Source organism: Euphorbia lathyris, chromosome 9 (assembly GCF_963576675.1).
Source record: "Euphorbia lathyris chromosome 9, ddEupLath1.1, whole genome shotgun sequence".
Classification (NCBI taxonomy): domain Eukaryota; kingdom Viridiplantae; phylum Streptophyta; class Magnoliopsida; order Malpighiales; family Euphorbiaceae; genus Euphorbia; species Euphorbia lathyris.
This window is the reverse complement of record NC_088918.1, coordinates 39,070,231-39,091,319: the sequence shown is the minus strand read 5'-3', so window position 1 is coordinate 39,091,319 and position 21,089 is coordinate 39,070,231.

Genomic DNA, 21,089 nt, shown 5'->3' with positions numbered 1-21,089 from the left:
TCGAATCGCCGTTGGAACGACTCGAGCGTTTGAAAATGTTGAGATAAAAGCCTTTGATAAGAAAACGTGATTAAACATACAAGTCAATTTATTTTGTACAAAACCATTTAATTAGGAAAGCGATTCAAAAACTCTATTATTAAAAGCAATTTTAAGAAACAGCCTTTAGTGATAGAAAACGTAAAATTACAGAAATGAACCAACAGTTTCCAGATTTATTCAAAAGCTTTAGATTAGATCTATTCTATCGTTTTGGACCTCCGAGCTACCCCAAATTGGATCATAGCCTACCTTTGAATCGGATCACGGTTCGTATTGGGACGTTAAAACGAGGTTTTTATTTTAAAACAAAACCGAACGTTCATCTAATACGAGACGAAAATTAAATAAATACGAAAAATTAAGTAAAACGTGATATATAAATAAATAACTAAATAAATAAAATTATAACATAAAAATAAATAAATAAAATAAAATAGAACGAGTCTAGTCCTCGGATAATACCTCAAGTTCGGTATTGACGGTTGAAGTCGGTTGATTCCACGAATCGTGCTTTTCCGGTGTTTTTTTGTATTTTCGGTAAAATTTTAACTTTTAGGAAATTCGAAATTTTTAGGAAAAAATTTTTTTTTCCCAAAAAATAACTCTCTCTCTAAAAAATGTCTTAGAGTGAGAAGCTCTTCCAAAATCCCCCTCCTTTCTTGTATGGGGATCCGTGCCTTAAATAGGCAACGGGTCCCGGAAAATTTTGGGCGACGCCCAACTAAGATTGGGCGTCGCCCAAAACAAGTTGGGCGAACGCCCAACCTAGTTGGGCGGACGCCCAACTTATGTTGGGCGAACGCCCAACTTTAGTTGGGCGAACGCCCAACATTGTTGGGCGAACGCCCAACTGACATTGGGCGTTCGCCCAGCGAGCGTTGGGCGTTCGCCCAACGGCTGCCGGGCGTGCGCTCCCAGCGGCCGTCGGGCGTGTGCCCGCGCTATCGGGCGCGCGCGCCCAACGGTCATCGAGCGCGCGCCGCCGGACGTGCGCGCCCCGCGGACGTCGAGCGCACGCCCCGCGCTGCCGGGCGTGCGTCCAACTGTCGTCGGACACACGTCGGTTGCCGCTAGCCGCTCGCACCACGTCGCTGGGCGCTCGCGAGCCGTCCACTTGACGATCGCGATTTCCGTTGACTTTTTCTTTTCTCTCTTTTTCTTATTATATATTTTTCTTCTCTCTTTTTTTTTAAAAAATTTTTTCCGGAACCAACCGCTTCGACCGCTTTGTTACAAGTTTTCGTCATAGGTCCTCCGACTCGGTGTCTACAGTTGCCCCTACTTTCCTATTTTGACAGTGATGTGTGTGTTTTGAAAACATTTTTTTGCTAACGCAACACATGCAATGTAAAACATATAAAAGTAAGAGACACGTAAAGAGTAGGAGGAAGAATACCTGACCGTTGCGCTGCGCGTTCCGGCGTCGTTTTCGATTCTTTCCGTCCTTGCCTTTGAATCGGCTGGCGGTGGATGCTCTTCTTGCGGACCCTAGCCTAAATGGACTGCGTGTGAGAATGGCTCAAAAGCAACTCTGGTGCACGACCGCGAGTAAAATGGCTCAAAAGCAACCCTGGTTTACGATCGTGGGTAAAAACGGCTCAAAAGCAATCCTGGTCTACGACTGTGGGAAAAATGGCTCAAAAGCGACCCTGGTCTACGACCGTGGGTGAAATGGCTCAAAAGCAACTCTGGTCCACGACCGCGGGTAAAATGGCTCAAAAGCGACCCTGGTCCACGACCGCGGGTAAAATGGCTCAAAAGCAACCCTGGTCTACGACCGTGGGTAAAATGGCTCAAAAGCAACCCTGGTCCACGACCGTGGGTAAAATGGCTCAAAAGCGACCCTGGTCTACGACCGTGGGTAAAATGGCTCAAAAGCAACCCTGGTCTACGACCGTGGGTAAAATGGCTCAAAAGCAATCCTGGTCCACGACCGCGGGTAAAATGGCTCAAAAGCGACCCTGGTCTATGACCGTGGGTAAAATGGCTCAAAAGCAACCCTGGTCCACGACCGCGGGTAAAATGGCTCAAAAGCGACCCTGGTCTACGACCGTGGGTAAAATGGCTCAAAAGCCACCCTGGTCTACGACCGTGGGTAAAATGGCTCAAAAGCAACCCTGGTCCACGACCGCCGGTAAAATGGCTCAAAAGCAACCCTGGTCTACGACCGTGGGTAAAATGGCTCAAAAGCAACCCTGGTCTACGACCGTGGGTAAAATGGCTCAAAAGCAACCCTGGTCCACGACCGCAGGTAAAATGGCTCAAAAGCAACCCTGGTCTACGACCGCGGGTTAAATGGCTCAAAAGCGAAAGGTTCTTTCTAACAGTTCTGAATTCTAAAACACTATCGTCTGTATTTTTACTGGAGCTACTGTCTCGGATGTTTGAGTGGTTCGATAGGAACGTTTTTTTCGTCCGGGGTGATTCAAACTAACAATTATTTTTCTATTGACTGTCGTCTGTATTTTGACTGGCGCCACTGTTCTGTAAAATTTGGCTGTCGTCTAGAGTCCCATCTTGATATTATTAGTCACTGTCTGGCAGAAACGCAGGCTGAAACGGACTGCAAATCGGAGGTTTGTGCACCTGGTAAATAATTATTTACTTCTTACCTTTATGTCACATCGTACCTTTTTCACTATTTACGGGAATGTCATTCCCTTTCCTTATATAAGGTGGTGGGGTTTCATTTCAACCCCACACCTTCTCTCTCTTCTCTCTCTCTCTAACTGCTGATTTGGATTATTCTCGGGATGGATTTGGATAAACATGATGGCACGAAGGGCATGGATGCGGGTTTTGTGAACCTCACTACAGTGGCCCCTTTCCAGGATCCTACCTCACATTTGAGCCGGACCCGCTCTAACCAGGTAAGTACTTTCTTATTTCCTCGTCTTTTGACTAGATTTCTAGGCTTTAGTAACCCTACTTTGAACATGATTTGCAATGCTAACTTCTAGGTTGCTTTAGAAGACTTTAGCTAGAAAATATGAATTTCTTTGCCCGCAAGTAACACTTTATTTGTCTTTTGAAAGAATGTGAATTATATGCATGTGAATAGTAAAACTATGAAAAATGCCTGCCAACAGTAAAAACGTGAATAGTGAAAACGTGAATAGTACACGTGAATAGTAAAACGTGAATAGTAAAAATGTGAATAATGCACGTGAATAGTGCATGTGAATAGTAAAAACGTGAATAATGCACGTGAATAGTAAAAACGTGAATAATGCACGTGAATAGTAAAAACATGAATAATGCACGTGAATAGTAAAAACATGAATAAAGCACGAATTAAATGTTAAAATTGGATCGATCTCTTTGCCAATGCGGGGAAGAGTAGATCAAAGAATAACGAATTAATCAAATCATATACAAACAACCCTAAAAACGAGATCCCACAAAATGACGGTCCTAATTGACCAAGTGTCTCTAGGTTGTATTTGACCGAAAGAATAGCTAGATTAACGAGCTTTTATTAGACGCAAGCCTAGGAATGACACTTAAACTTACTTGTTTCGTCCTTTCCAGATTATCGGCATTTCTGGGACCACGGAGGACATTCATGTGTGGTATTCCATGTTTAGCCGAGCGGCTAGAGCCCGTGTGCGAGAGTTGGGCTTTGAGCCCTTCATTTTAGCATTGCCCCACGCCAACGGGGTGTGTGACCGCTTCGGCCTTCGCGCCCTATGCGAGAGATGGGTATACTCGACCTACACCTTCCACCTCTCGTTCGGGGAGATGACGATCTCGCCCCGCGACTTCTCCTTGCTGACCGGATTGCGGGGGAGTGGTATTCAGGTTCCTTTCTCCTTTGATATGGTGCGTCCATGGGTTGACCGTGCCAGGTTGGCTGCTCTGATCGGACCAGGAGTCTATATGGGTGTCAAGTCCACCCCGGCGAAGTTCATCACCACTTCTGGGCTTTTGAGTCGTAGGGACTTTTGTGCGACAGACGACACTGATCTGGCTGTCCGTAGCTTCCTTTTATACACTTTAGGCGAGACGATCTTCCGCACCAAGAGCGGGACGATACACGCGGGTCTTATTCATGCCTTCAGCGATTTGGACACCGTGTCGTCTTACGATTGGGCAGGAGCGGGCTTGGCTTACTTGTACAAATTTTTGGATCTGACTTGCCGGAAGCGCAAGGACTTCGGCGGTTACACCTTTGCTCTCCTGGTACGTGGTTCATCCTTAACTTGCTTTTTTTATCCTCTTCGTGATTTCTGTCCGTAACCCTTATTTCTACAAGCAGGTTTGGGCCTATGAGAGGCGGATTCTTCCATGCGAGCGTCGGCGCAGGCTGCGGGTAGTTAGGCCCCCACTTATGGCTTAGTGGAGCAAGTTTGGTCTAGGCACCGAGGAGAGGCGGACAATGACGCAGTTCCTAGATTGGATCGATTCGCGGACCTTGGGGCAGGTAAATGTCTTCTAACTATGCTAGATTTTTGTTTGATTAGACCTGACTTTTTCTTTGTGTTTTCAGATTCGATTCGAGTGGGATGACCTTGACTTCGGTCCTGATTACGCATACGTCACCCGTATCCAGGGGCAACAGAGCGTACTTATCGACCCCTGCGTGCGGGCATGGTACTTGGGCGACCGGGGCATCACCGGGGTTATTGCCTCGTATTGGACACCAGGCGAGATCCCCGCCTCCATGTTTGCTGTGCGGACCATGCCCTTATCGGTCATTCGTCATGATTTGACCCGCCGCTTTGCCCCTAGAGATGTATGGGACCATGCCGGGGGCCGCGCTCTCTATTTATCGACACTATTGACCCCGATGGACGCCCCTGAGGTTGCGATGGAGGTGGACCCTGTGGCGGACGTGTTTTCGGCAGAGGCCGTCGATGCAGTCTTTGGTCGAGAGGAGGTTCCGGTGAGTGGTTCGACCTATTTATTTTTATTTACGAGATAGTTAGTGGTATTTAGTGTGCCTTTGCTTGCAGGAGGGTTCCTGGAGGAGTGCCTATATGTCAGATTTTTTCGATGGTGCCCGGGCTCAGACGTCTGCGAGCGAGCCGTCACATTGTGTCGGCGAGTCCTCTGGCACTGCTCGACCAGAGTGGCCCTCTTTAGGCGTACCTATCCCCGACTTTGGGAGGGATTTCTCGACAGTTTGCTATGACGAGTCCGGAGTGGCCTATGCCGGTGTTGAGATGGCTCCTCCTGCTTTCACGTCGAGGATACCGTTTGATCCCTCCGATGCCCTCCAGACTTCGAGGGAGACATGCACCGACTATGTGGGGCTATCTGGTTACCTCAGAGATCGACTCAGATTGCGTTGCGCCAGCCACCTGGTTTGTATCTTTATTTTATTTTAGTGTAGTGGAATGTATGCACATATGTATGTATGACTTCTATTCTCATCTGTATTTCTTTTTTATATCTGTTTTTTTTTTCTTTTTTTTTACAGAGCGATCTCCGTGCACATGAGCTGAGACAGAGCGAAGCACTGCGGGAGGCCGATGCCAGGGTCGGCCAGGTGTATCGGGAGAGGAACGAGCATTGGTCCGGGGTGATGCGAGCGGAGACCGAGGGGCATCTTTTTGCAGAGGAGAGGGTGCGGGAGGAGACCACGGGACGCCTTACCGCCGAGGAGAGATTGCGAGAGGAGACCGCGGGGCGCCTTGCCGTCGAGGAGAGACTTCTGAGGGACTTTGAGGCTCACTGGAATTTCCCTCCTGTTAGGCTTATCATGTACAGCTTTGTAGCTTTTTATTAGGATTATCCCGATGTATAGCTTGTGTATAGGGAGAGGGTGGATAGTACGTAGGCTTTTTATTGTGAAAAGAGAGGTAGGAAATGTATAACTCATGATTCATATTACCACGCATTCAGTAGATTATAACGACTCCAATCATTCTCTTCAAATATATTCATGCCTTTATTTATTTACAAACAACATAAATACTTAGCCTCTTATACATTATTTTTGATAATTGCTCAAGATATAACTATCGTTACCAGGACCTACCTTTTCGGTTTTCAGATCCTAGCGATTTTTCAACTCTCCTTTTATTATCCCGGAATTTTCAAATGAGTGCCCTTTTGGGTTTTCACCCATTGGGATGTCCCTTATTGTTGCATAGGCCGCCCTTTGCGGGTTTTCAACCTATCGGGAATTTTTCTTTCTCTCTTTTTTTTTTTTTTTTTTTTATTACGAAAGGTATTTCTTAAGCCTATCCAGATTGGTAGGTTCGGAGAACTCCATGCCGTCCATAGTAGTTAACTTCACCGCTCATTTGCTTAGTATCTTCTTCACGAAGAACGACCCTTCCCAGTTTGGCCTAAACTTGCCCCTCGGGTCGGTGTGCGTCACACGGATCTGTGAAGGCATTGACCTTTTTATTGAAGGCTCGGGCCATCCTTCGCTGATATAACTGCACATGGTAAAGGGCCTCCATCCTTTTCTCGTCCACCAATGCTAACTGTTCACATCGCTTCTTCACCCATTCTGTCTCGAGAATCTCTGCTTCTACCGCGATTTTCAACGATCGTTTTTCAATCTCAATCGGCAGGACTGCTTCTGCCCCATACACTAAGGAGAACGGTGTTGCCCCAGTTGACGTCCTAACCATCGTGCGATAAGCCCATAAAGCGAGTGGAAGCTGTTCGTGCCAGTTCCGGTGCGATTCTATTGTCTTTACGAGGATCCTTTTAAGGTTCTTGTTATCCGCTTCTACTGCGCCATTAGCTTGTGGACGATACGGAGAAGACCTGTGATGTCCAATACCATATTCTCGGAAGAGACTTCTCACTTCTCCTTGAAACTGGACCCCATTATCTGTGATTATGTGATGAGGCACTCCGAATCTGGTGATTAAGTGTTTTTCGATGAACTTCCTCATCTGCTTAGACCCCAACTTGCCGAACGACTCTGCCTCTACCCACTTGGTGAAGTAATCAATGGCAACTGCGATGAATTCGTGTCCATTTGACGCGTTAGGTCTCACCTCGCCGATGATGTCAATGCCCCAAGCTGCAAACGGCCAAATGGGTGCTAACACGTGCAGTTCCATAGCTGGTAAATGATTATAATCTCCGTGGATTTGACAATCATGGCATTTCTTCGCATATTCGTTACAATCTCTTTCCATGGTAAGCCAATAGAAGCCTTGCCTTATGATTTTCTTCGCCAATACCGCTCCTCCCATATGGGCTCCGCAAATTCCTGAGTGTACTCACTCCATTGCCTCGCGGGCTTCTTCCGCATCCAAGCACCTCAGTTGTAAACCATCGGTGTGCCTTTTGTAAAGCAAGTCGTTGTGGATGACGAACTGCTGAGCTAACCTTCTAATCACAGCCTGATCCCTAAGTTCTGATTCTGCCGGGTATGTTCCACTTTTCATGAAGTTTACGATATCGAAATACCAAGGCTTTTCATCTGCCCCCAACAGCTTTACATCTTCGTAGCATGGTTTGTGAGACCTCCTCAATACCAAAGGCTTTGAGGCAAGATTCCGAGGATTATCCCATACCGACACTAAAGTGGCCAAAGCATCCGCTGCCTGATTCTGTGCTCGAGGAATGTGGTAAAAACGACACTCGCTGAATCTCTGCGCCAATCCCTCCAACTGGTCTAGGTATGGACGCAACCTTTCTTCCCTTACTTCCCAGTTTCCCTGTGCTTGTTCGATAATCAGTTTTGAGTCGCCCCAGATTTCAACATATGATGCTCCCAGCGCTGCTCACGACTCTAACCCGTAGATGCACGCTTCATATTCGGCCATATTATTGGTGAGAGGGAAGGATAACTTTTTTTTGCCATTGGAATCCTTTCTCCTTCTGGTGAGATAAGCAGCACTCCTACTCCGGCTCCATTTGAGTTAACTGCTCCATCGAAGAACATTTTCCACGGCATGACTTCTATTGCGTTCAAGTGCTCATCGGGGAAATCATAGTTTATCTCTTCCTCTTCTGCGTTCAGAGGTTGGTTGGCCAGAAATTCTGCTACGACTCTCCCCTTGATAACCTTCTTCGTTACATATTCGATATCAAATTCGGACAAGAGCAACAACCATCGGGCTAGCTTCCCTGTTAGAGACGGAGTTCGGTACAGATACTTCACGGGATCCATCCTAGAAATAATGATCACTTTGTAAGATTGAAAATAGTGCCGTAGTTTCTTTGTTAACCATACTACCGCCATGCACGTCTTTTCGATCATGTTATACTTAAGCTCGTATTCCAGGAACTTCTTACTCAGATAATACACATCATGCTCCACACCGGTGTCCCCTTCTTGGGCCAGCATTGCCCTAATAGATCGCTCTTCGATTGCTACATAGAGGAGAAGCGGTTTTCCCAGTTTAGGGGGTCTCAGAACAGGTGGATTAGACAAATAGCTCTGGACGTTCTCTAAGGCTTGCTGACACTTATCATTCCAAATCGTGGGTTGATATTTCTGTAGCAACTTAAAGATCGGCTCGCAGATTGCAGTGAGTCTTGCTATGAACCGACTGATATACTGAACCTGTCCTAGAAACCCTCTCACCTCTTTCTCATTCTTTGGTGCCGGCATTTCTTGTATGGCCTTCACTTTGTCGGGATCTACCTCAATTCCCTGTTTCTGATTACATAGCCTGAGATTTTCCCCGATGAAACACCGAAGAAGCACTTTTTCGGGTTTAACCTTAGTTTGAATTCTGCAATTCGGGCCAAAAACTTCTCGAGTGTAGCGAAATGCCCCTCTCTCGTCTCCGACTTGACCATCATGTCGTCCACATAAACCTCTACCTCTTTGTGTATCATATCATGGAATAGTGCCGTAGCCATTCGCTGGTAAGTTGCCCCGGCATTTTTCAAACCAAACGGCATCACCCTATAGCAGTATGTCCCCCACTCAGTTGTGAACGAGGTTTTTGCTTTGTGTTTCTCGGCCATCTGAACTTGCATGTAGCCCATGAAACCGTCCACATTCGTGTGTAAGACGCTCGATGTTGCACTGTCGATTAACACGTCAATATGAGGCAACACGAATTCATCTTTGGGGCACGCCTTGTTAAGATCTCTATAATCGACGCACATTCTTACTTTGCCATCCTTCTTTGCGATGGGCACTACATTTGCGACCCAAGGGGGATAGTCGATTACTTCGATGAACCCTACTTCTAACTGCTTCTTCACTTCTTCTCTGATCTTATCTGCCCATTCCGGTCTCATGCGTCGGAGTTTCTGTTTCACGGGCTTAGCATCGGGGTATGTTGGAATACGGTGAGTTACGATTGATTGATCAATTCCTGGCATGTCTTCGTATGTCCAAGCAAACACTATTTCGTATTTTTTAATTATTCTCTCAAATTCTTTCCTCTCTTCAATATTAATTCTTGAGCAATTTGTATAAGTTTAGGATTTTCATCCGTGCCAAGATTAAAAGTTGACATTTCTATTGTATTGATTTCAAATGTAGGCATGTTATATGAATGAGAATGCATGGAATGATCACGATCAACATCAAACAAGTAAGCAAAATCAGAATTCATTTCATTGATAGTGTTGGCGAGTACATCATCGGATTCAAATAAAGCAGTAATACAATTCTCATCATCAGGGTTCTCGGGTTTCTCATAAGCTTTGGAGGTACCGGGTTCATCCACCGCTCCTACAGTGGCCTCAATAGTGATGACCTGCTCCTCGGCATTCAAATCTAACATCATGATCTCCTCGATGAAGCAGCTTGCCTTTCCTTTGCCCCAGTCGGTAACATCATTGAAGATCTCAAAACCCGCCAGAATCTTTCCTTCGGTGCTAGTCCATGACTCGGGAGTCCCCGAATAAACCTTTCCGTGCCCCTCATTCACAAAATACTTCCTTAGGCCCACCTTTCCTTCATTACTTGCGTTGGACGGACCTCCCAGCTCATATCCCAAACCCCTCCGGGTTTTCTGACTCTTGAAATCCGGAAATTCTGGCAACCCTTGATGGTGTGCTCCCAAGCCCATATCGGGGATGAAACCCCCTTTCATCATCTTCACCACATCAGTGGTCATGCTAGACTCGTAGATCCCAGAAACTTGGAATCCGGAGAAAAGCTGAGGCTCAATTCCCAATGCCGCTACTAAGCTCAATTTTTCCGCTCTGATCGTCACAATCTCCTCCCCGAAGGGGAATTTGATCATTTGGTGGAGAGTGGAGGGCACACCTCCCAATTTGTGGAACCATGGACGTCCCAACAACACAGCGAAGGTCACCGGTATATCCAGCACAGTGAACTCAGTCTCCTCCTCATGCGGCCCTACTTTCAGCTTTGCCTTAAAAACTCCTTCGATGTGCCTACGACTATCATCATAGGCCCTGATCACGGTTTCTGAGGCAGTCAAATCTCTTCTTTCTACCCCCAACTTGGATAAAAGTTTTAGTGGGCAAACATTAATGGCCGATCCATCATCGAGCATCACACAGCTAGTCTTTTTCCCATTAATTTCAGCTCGGATGTACAAAGGCTTGTTGTGAGCCTTCCCCTCTTCTGGGAGATCTTCGTCAGTAAATGTGATTTTGGTCTTCTTCCGGGCCATAATTGCCCCTACTAACGCTGCCGGCTCAGTATCGGTAGAAATAACCAAATTCTGCAGCTCTTTCATCAGATTTTCACGGTGGTACTTGGAATGGCATATGATTTCCCACACCGTAGACTTAGCTTGTGTTTTCTTCAACTGCTCGAGGACTTGGTCATCTGGCTTGGGAGCCGATCCTTCCCCTATCTCAGTCTCAACCATAGGTGCCTTTCCCTTGGCCACTCGACCTGATCTTGTCATGACGGCGATTTCCGGCTCATCATCAGATTCATCCCAAATATTGATAGGAATCCTTCGATCAGTATCCTCCTCATCCGAGGAACTTTCCCAAATGTCTACAATCATCAGATCCATTACGTGAGGAACGTTTGAATTCAAATAAAAGGGATCCGCTGATCCATACAAAGCCCAGCCTATCAAATCATCATAATCCCTGAGGGATACTCTGCTCATCCTCCTTGCCGCCAACGGAATTGCGCCTCTCTGTATGCACATGAGCTGCACCTTATCACTCATCATCTCACAACACTACTCGTAGCGGTGCCTCCACCTCCTAACATAATCCACGAATGGTTCCTCGGGGAATTGCCTGATCCTATCTAGATCTTCCAGGGATCCCGTCCATGGAACATACATCTCGTATCTCGCCACAAAAGCATCCTTAAGCGGTATCCAATGACCCATTTCCTCCTCTGATAGGCCTTGGTGCCACAACAAGGCTTCTCCCATGAGGGTTTCCAGGAAATGTTCATGTAATTCACATTGAGGAAACCCGGCGTCATACATATGGTTGCGGAATATCCTCGCATGCTCAATAGGATCTCGGTATCCATCATACCTAGGCATTGCTAACACCGCTTCAGGTGTCTTATAGGAGGGCGAGTCCGGTGTTTGCTCCGCAAGCATCCATACTGTGTACTCTTTGATAAACCTCTTCGTCATCGCGGCCCAATCGCGCTTAATATGCATTGGGAGAGACATATACCACATTAGCGGCTCCCCCATTAGTGAATTGCAAAACAGGGTAGTGATCTCTTCTTCCTTAAAACCCAAAGGTCCCATGGCCGACAAGTAGAAGTGAAGATGTTCCATCGGATCCTTGTTGCCATTATACTTACTGACCCTCGGTAACGGATGCTTGATAGGTCCAATCTGCATCGCGAAGCGCTCTGCGGTCCTGTCCTTAGCTCTCTGGTACTTTTCTAGGAATAAATCTGACAGCCGCTCCCAATCATGCTTGCAGGAGTCGGGCAACGAGTGGAACCATCCCAAAGGCTCACCTATTAACGAATGATGGAACCACTGAGCAATCTCGTCCACCCCGAAGGATTCAATAAACATATCGTGCATATATTCACGCAAGTGCACATTGGGATCCTCTCCACCACTAAACAGACCCAATTCTGGCACAATAGTCCGAGATGGCCCTTCCCCAGTCTCTTCAGCACTATCTTCATCATACGGTGCTCCACCATCCAACCCTTCATCCATCGGTTCACCCTCCTATTCTTTGCCAAGGAAGGACACATATAGACCATTTCCTACATTGCTCTCCTCATCGGAGTCCAACAACTCCTCTTCATTTTCCCCGAAGGATTCCACAACCATGCTTTCTTTCAGCCCGACTCCGATCATGCTCACCCTATGATTAGGCAGTGGATTACGCCTAGTGGAAGGGTTCGCCGACGAAGGATCAACTATCTTTTTCTCCTCAATCAAATCTTGGATCTCGTGCTTCAACCTCTCATAGTTCTCCATAGTATGCCCATAACTACTGTGGAACTCGCAGTATCCCCTTGCCTGTATCTGCGAAGAAGGTGGTGCTTTGTTATAAGGAGTAAGAGCTTTCAACAACCCCTTTTTCTGCAATCGTTCGAAAACTTTTGCGTAGGTCTGATCAAATTTGGCGAACTGCCTCTTCTCGATAGCATTAAGATCAAGCACTTTCACTGCGGCAGATTCTGCACTCGCACTTGGCCCTCCGGCACTATATCCAGACTTCGTCCACTTGGTATAAGCTTTCTTCGGCTCTCCGTCCCCCTCAACTGTCAAGGCCCAGCTATACATCTGATTGAAATCAGTAAAAGGCATATACCACAGCTCATTCTTAATATACGGCAATGTGTTACCCACTACCATTCGGATCTGATCCTGCTCAAGCGGCTTCTGCTTCATAACTGCCGCCTTGGCTCTCCACCTCCTCACAAAATCGGAAAAAGACTCATTAGCTTGTTGCTTAGTGCTTTCCAGTTCCTTCAAAGTGACCTCAAGCATGGTGTTGAAGCTATACTGAGCGATGAATGACTTCGCTAGCTCTTTCCAATCCCTCTTCGTCACCATCGGTAATGCATGAAACCATGTGAGGGCAGCCCCCTCTAGATAAGTGTTAAACAGCCCCAGGACTTGATCCTCAGTCAGGATCATGTGCTTCATCACAGCAACATACTGATTCATGTGGGCAGTGGGATCCCCAGTTCCATCGAACTTTTTCATGTCAGGGAGCTGGAATTTCAAAGGCAAAGCAGTTGCCGATAAACAATTCCTCAAGTTATAAAAGTCCTGACTCCCAGAACTTCCCCCACGTAGATCCTGCACCTCCTGAGTGATGTGTTGCTTCCACTCCTCTTCCTTAGCTTTCTCTTTCTCAAGCTGTTTTCGGATATAATCCTGATAGTCGTCCTCATTCCCAAAGCGGGGACCATCGTTTACCTCGTTCTCAGCGTGCTTACTGCCACTCTTGTCATCCTTCATGGCCAACTTAGCTATCTGGGCCACTATCGCGGCTAATTGCTCATTAATGTTGTTCACAGAGTTTTCCAATCCGGCCACTTTTTCGTCGGTCGCAGACATACTGACGGAAGAATGAGTATACCCGGATGAAGATGAATCAGAAGCCACAATTGCCGGTTCGGAGCTGTCAATCTGTAACTGATCAAACTGCCTAACTAGCCGATTGCTCTCACGGAACCACAACCGCTTAATGATGACGTCTGCGCGAACAGCATCCATTAGTATGTATGCATGGTTTTATATGCATGATTTGTGGTGTGTGCGTTTATTTATTTACGGATATATAAGATAAGAAGAACAAACGTTAGTCTAATTACACGTATCACAACATCTCTCTTCCACCCTTATTCCTCCACACACTCGATGGTCCAAGTCTCTTTTATAGGATTTTGGTTTGGGGCTCACATTGCGGTCCAGGGGACGCGTGATGCCGTCGATTATTGCGGAAAAGTAAATCATCCATCAGACAATACAGTTCGTTTTGAGGTATCAGCGTTCAGTGACTAAGATATCGACCAAGTTGGATTGTCCTTTCGGGATAACTCGTTTTTTGTCATTCTGCGAGATGCATTAGTTCGGGTTTTGACTCCCTTCGAGCGCATCTCGGTTTTTTAGACGTGGTACGAGTTATTCTTTCAGTCCAATCGTTCGTTATTGATAATGACTCGTTCCCTTTTATTCGCGTGGGTTCGTGTCTCGATTTTTAGATTACGACGGGATCTTTTGGATCTATCGAGAGACGTAACCACGTGTTCATTCAGTGATGAAAGCACTTTTTTATTTTAAGGAACGGACTCATCGCGTAACGTGTTTGTTTTTAGCGTTAAGAATCCGTTTGCTCATTTTGGCTAAGTAAAAAGACGGCGAGTCTTATTCGAGTGCACGATAATCTTTCGGCTATTAACAACTCTTTATTCCTTCCAATCTACGAGATATATCACCTTAGCGTGGTTATAGAAAATCAACGTTTCGTTGAATCACATGTTTATTCGGAGCGGGGATATCACCGTTCTTTTTCATTTAGGCACGAGTTTAAGCAAGCGCGCATATCAGGCCATATTTCTTGTAGTTTTGGTAACGGTCGAAATGATCGAGTCGTTAGTCAAACCCACAGTCTCGTCCATATGGCGCAATTAAGCGGTTTAGCTCAATTCGGCTTTGTGATTTTAAACGGCATACATACCGGCTCGAGACACGTATTCAACGGTATTGGTTCATTTTCTTTAACTACCCTCGGGATGGATATACATCGTAAATACAGAATGACTTTGGTCGTTTGTTTATTTTTGTTTTTCTTTTATTTTCTTAGTCACTTTTGCGGACACGTCCATTTCTCTTAAGAATGACACAAGGCATAACGTAAGAGCTCGTCTTTTATTCGGAAGGGACGGGCCACGTTTGCGAAACTCTTTACGTTACAGCAGGGTCATCCGAAACAGAAATGTTCTTTGTTTTCGTTTCGTCATAATCTCGTTTCATCCCAACCTATTTAAAGAATGTGAATAACGGCTACTATTAATATAGTCCTTTGAATCGAGATATAACTATCCTTAATGCCAAACCGATTCGTACTAATACGTGCTTACGTCATAACGTATTTCCTGAACATGTGCCTTCTTCGGGACACGAAAAGGGACCAGGCGGGTCGCACAAGTTTATCCATACGAGATGACCAAGTCGTCTTTAGTTTGAATCGTTTCGATGTTTTGGGGTAGTTTGTATATCGGTTTAAGAGTATATATTAACGTATCGTTTCATTTTCTTTACATATTTTAGGATTAGACACGTATCATGGCAATTTGAAAACACGAACTGATTCATTTATCACATCAAAAATAGTAACGGGTAATCCTATGGCAACTTCTAAGGCTACTATATGCTGACACGGCTGATCGCGGGACCTCACAGGACCGCACAAATTCGCCCCTAACGAATGGATGGGGACCCTTTGGCGCCTTACTGTAAGGGGGAATTTACACTAGCCTCTTTCGAGCGACGAATGGACTCTCGCTAGAGGTTTCGTGGAAATTACCCAAAAGGTTTGCAATAATGCTTATGAATGCATACGAAAAGAAATAATACGATCCGTCCCCGTTAAGGGCTTAATACACGCCTTCCGGAATCAAATTTCTCGCTTCCCCAGTAGAGTCGCCACTTGTTAGATGAGGTGCCGCGGCCTAATCTCCCGGGCGGACCGGGGGGTGGACACCTCATGGCGACGTAAGCGGTGATTGGCACCGAAAGCAACCAATCGTGGAATCAAGCTGCTCGGCAGGACCGGAGCTTGGAGTATGGAAGAGTCGCCACCCACGAATGGGAAAATGAACACCGATCCCTTGCGGGAGACCGGTGAGGGTTCGGGAAACTTAGGTACGAGCCGAGAAGGCTAGCTCCTTTCCGGAGAAAGGCTACTAGGCACCCCGACATCGTCCGGTTATGAACCACCGGCCTCCTACTCAGCGTGTTAGGCGATAACGGACTAATCGCATATTTCTTTAAGTTTAAAATTCATTTGAAACCTTTTCTTTCTCGTTTTGAAAACCGTTTTGAGCATATATTATCGAAAGCCATTTTAGTAAAGAATCACCCATTTACATTAGTTCAAAGTACATAGAAGAGAGAGAGGGGGGAGAAGAAAGAATTGATTTGTTTACAATGTGATTTATGATTCGTATTACACACTAACTCTAAACTAAACTCACTTCCCAAAAATGAGTTTATTTACATGGTCATACCTTAATCGTCGTTGGAACGATTTAGGAACGTTTTAAAACCCCGTTAATGGCGTTCACTCGAACCGTCGTTGGAACGACTCGAGCGTTTGAAAATGTTGAGATAAAAGCCTTTGACAAGAAAACGTGATTAAACATACAAGTCAATTTATTTTGTACAAAACCATTTAATTAGGAAAGCGATTCAAAAACTCTATTATTAAAAGCAATTTTAAGAAACGGTTTTAATTACAAGGTTCGCTTAATCCGTCGTTGGAACGAATTAAGGTTTTAAAACATGATATTTTGGAAACGATTTAAAGATGTCAAGACAACGTTATTTACACTTTAGGAACATCTAGAAAAGCTTTAATTTAAACCAACAAATTAAACTCTCTTTTTGTGATTTATTTTCCCATTTTTCACTCAATTGAACCTTACTTGAATATAATAACGACAATTAATGAATTGAATCTCAAACCCACCCAACCCAAACATATTTAAAGAATATATACCTATAGGAAATTCAAATGGAGAATAAATATACATATTTATACATATACGTAAGAATGGTAAAATAGTAATAATATATATAGATTAAATATATGATAAGGAAAGTAATAATACATATATAAGTGAAAATAAGGATAAGGCTAATTAAAATACACTTTGATTTTTATTTAAGAGATAATATTAAGATGGAGGACAAAATTCATAAATAAGAAAATCAACTCTAAATCAAAATAGTATTGTACATAATAACATATAGAGAATAAACTCTAAATCAAATTGATGAAAAGAAATGATATATAAACACATTAAATAAGTATATGTACAAAGTATTTAAAAATAGCTTGAAAGTATATATTACATAAATATACATATATATATATATAAAGGACCAAAAGCCTAAAAGTTGAGAAGGAGGGACCAAACAGCATTTTTTACATTTCAGCAGCTTTACCGACGGAAAATCCGTCGGTAAACAGCCTTTAGTGACAGAAAACGTAAAATTACAGAAATGAACCAACAGTTTCCAGATATATTCAAAAGCTTTAGATTAGATCTATTCTATCGTTTTGGACCTCCGAGCTACCCCAAATTGGATCATAGCCTATAACGGATATTCCTAAAACGACGTTTCTATTTTAAAACATTATTTAGAAATATTTTTAAAGCGTATAATTACAACGTTTTTATTAATCCCGAACTACCTTTGAATCGGATCACGATTCGTATTGGGACGTTAAAACGAGGTTTTGATTTTAAAACAAAACCGAACGTTCATCTAATACGAGACGAAAATTAAATAAATACGAAAAATTAAGTAAAATGTGATATATAAATAAATAACTAAATAAATAAAATTATAACATAAAAATAAATAAATAAAATAAAATAGAATGAGTCTAGTCCTCGGATAATACCTCAAGTTCGGTATTGACGGTTGAAGTCGGTTGATTCCACGAATCGTGCTTTTCCGGTTTTTTTTTGTATTTTCGGTAAAATTTTAACTTTTAGGAAATTCGGAATTTTTAGGAAAAAAATGTTTTTTCCCAAAAAATAACTTTCTCTCTCTAAAAAATGTCTTAGAGTGAGAAGCTCTCCCAAAATCCCCCTCCTTTCTTGCATGAGGATCCGTGCTAGGCAACGGGTCCCGAAAAATTTTGGGCGACGCCCAAAACAGGTTGGGCGAACGCCCAACCTAGTTGGGCGGACGCCCAACTTATGTTGGGCGAACGCCCAACTATCGTTGGGCGTGCGCCCAACAAGCGTTGGGCCCAGCGAGCGTTGGGCGTCCGCCCAGCGTCGTTGGGTGTCCGTCCAGCGTCGTTGGGCGTCTGCCCAACGGCTGCCGGGCGTGCGCGCCCAGCGGCCGTCGGGCGTGCGCCCGCGCTATCGGGCGCGCGCGCCCAACGATCGTCGAGCGCGCGCCGCCGGACGTGCGCGCCCCGCGGACGTCGAGCGCACGCCCCGCGCTGCCGGGCGTGCGTCCAACTGTCGTCGGACACACGTCGGCTGCCGCTAGGCGCTCGCACCACGTCGCTGGACGCTCGCGAGCCGTGCACTTGACGACCGCGATTTCCGTTGACTTTTTCTTTTCTCTCTTTTTCTTATTATATATTTTTCTTCTCTCTTTTTTTTTAAAGTTTTCCGGAACCAACCGCTTCGACCGCTTTGTTACAAGTTTTCGTCACAGGTCCTCCGACTCGGTGTCTACACTGAGATTCAAAGGGGTTGAATACAAAGAGCATTTATGAAAGGCGACATCAGCTGGTATTGTGAAGTTATGGGAGCATCATATGGAGAAACTCCAAACATTTGACCCTGCGGCTTATCAATGGGTGATGGACCATGACCTTCACACATGGGAAAGGAGTTACTTCAACTCTAGAACCAAGTGTGATGCAGTTCAAAATAACATTTGTGAGTCATTTAACAAGATGATATTGCCTTGTAGAGATTTTCCTATACTATGTTTGTTGGAATGGATTAGGAAAGCCTTCATGGAAAGACAGTACACTAAGTTCACTGGTATAAAGAACTACAATGGAAATGTGTGCCCAAATTACCAGACTATGCTTGAGACGATAAAAGTTGAGAGTAGAAACTGTTTCTGCACTCGAGCAGGCGATAAATTATATGAGGTTGTTAATTATGGGAGACGTGTTGCTGTTGATCTTAAGGAAAAGACATGCACATGTAGGATCCGGGATATTTCTGGTATTCCATGCAAGCATGCAATGGCTGCCATTATTTATCAGAGAGAACAACCAGAGAGCTATATGCATGATTATTTTATGAAGACAACATATTTGGCAGTATATCAACATGTATTCAAGCCTGTGCCATCATAAGAGGAGTGGGAAAGGACATCACTGCCTGACATCCATGCTGGCATTGTACTTAAACCGCCTGGAAGAGCAAAGAAAAGAAGGAATAGGAGGGCTGATGAGCCAAGGGACCCTCATAAGGTTTCGAGGATAGGAGGTGGTGTTAAGTGTGGCCTATGTCAACAGCTTGGGCATAATGCTAGGGGTTGCAAGTCTGGAATAACAAGTGAAACACCATAGCAAAGAAGGCATCGCAAATTAGCCAACAAAAGGAGTGGTACACAAGTTCAAGTAAGTTCAAACTGTTTGTTTTAATCTACATTAGATGGCCAAGTTTTAAATAATAATATGTATTTCCTTTTGCATGGTAGTCCACCTAGAAAAGTAGGCATACCTAGAAAAACCAATAATGCAACCACTTCCAACCCTGCACAATCTAGTGTAAGTTGGATAAATTTGTTGATTTTGCTATTTTTTTAATAGTTAGTAACACAAATTTGGATTTTTTTGATGTTCTATGATGCAGCAAGGACATTTAGTTGGAAGTACTTCACAGCCACCCCCAACACAGCCTTCAGCAAATATTGGTGGTGTTACTAAAGGAAGTGTTTCACAGCCACCACCAACACAAAACTTAGCAAATATTGGTGGTGTTACTAGAGGACAAAGCCAACCAGTGGTGAGAGGTAGGTGCAGAGGTAGGGGCAGTGGCAGAAATTTCATGGCACCAACAATTTCTACAACTAGGAAAAGAGCCAAATGAAGCAGAGCCTAGTGTTCCAACTAGACCAAGAAGAGCTGCAAACCTTGCTGATTTAGCCCAGAGACATGTCCATTTCACTGGAAATGTTGAAGACTATTGAGAAACTTGATAGGCATTTTGGAAACACTACTTTTTGTTAGCTATTTTGTATATTTTGTGAATTGTGACCTCTACAGGGAAGTCAAAGCTTCTGACCTATATGTAATACCTTTGTGACAATTAAGGTTGTGAATGTAATTAAGGTTCTTTGCAATTGACATATATTGTGACCTGAACAAGCCACATTTTTAGTTATATTGTGTATGAACAAGTACAATAAAATTAGCACAAGAACAACTCACAGTCAAGATGATTAAATTGCACAAATAACAAATTCGCACTTCAAAGACAAGTGATTTTTTGGTCACAATTAACACAAGTCAATAACATAATATCAATTCACCTTCATTTTCACACAAACATTTACACAAACATGTAAATGGCAATACATTTTTGGCTACAAAGTGTAGTTTGTCTACCACTAAGGCAACCCAAATCTGCCATCTATCCTACTATCATTATCTATACTGGCAAATATCATTACAATAAACCCCATTATCAGTACAATAACAATAACAATAACAATTAATTTCTTCTTTAAACACCCATTTTCTTATTTCAATCTTCTATTTTCTTCGTTCTCCTGCAAAAGTTCCATCTCTAGCTTTTTCTTACTCTCAGACATGGTCCGTAACTCCATTTCGAGTTCACCCACACGAGCACGACAAACCTCTAATTCATCAGGATCAAGCCACTCAAAATAACGACAAGCAGCTCGATCAGGATATCTCGCACAACCAACGAATCTCCTTCCATTGTTTAACTTTGTTGATGCTCGACGTATTGGAGCTCTAATCCCACAGAAGCAGTTTGATTCATGCCACTGACCCAATGAAATATGAGAATTTGATGAATTCGATGAACTCATCTCTTCACGCTTTAGGGTTCAATAAATGCTACACGAATTTGGTGAAATTTGAACTGCAAATCTTGGGGTTTACATTCGAAAATTCAAGAGAATCACTAACATGTTAATTAATCAACATGATTTGAAGGGAATTGGATTTTAGGTTTTCGATTGAAAGAAGAAGTTGAGAAGAAATAGTAATTTGGGGGGAAGAAGAAGACGATCTGGTGCTTATATAGGTCCCCCAACTAATTCAGACCATTTTACCCTTTGCCATGTCATCAAGTTAAACGGTGTTATGTCATTTTCCGTAATTTTTACAACGGCGTATGACACGGTCCTTTTAAAAAAAAAAAACAAACCACAAGATTTTTTTTTTTGGGAATTTACCCTAAATTATTTGTCACCTTATATTTTTAATTGCTTATTGGCACCCTATATTTGGTCTGAATTTGTTTAAAGTGATATACATTTCAATTT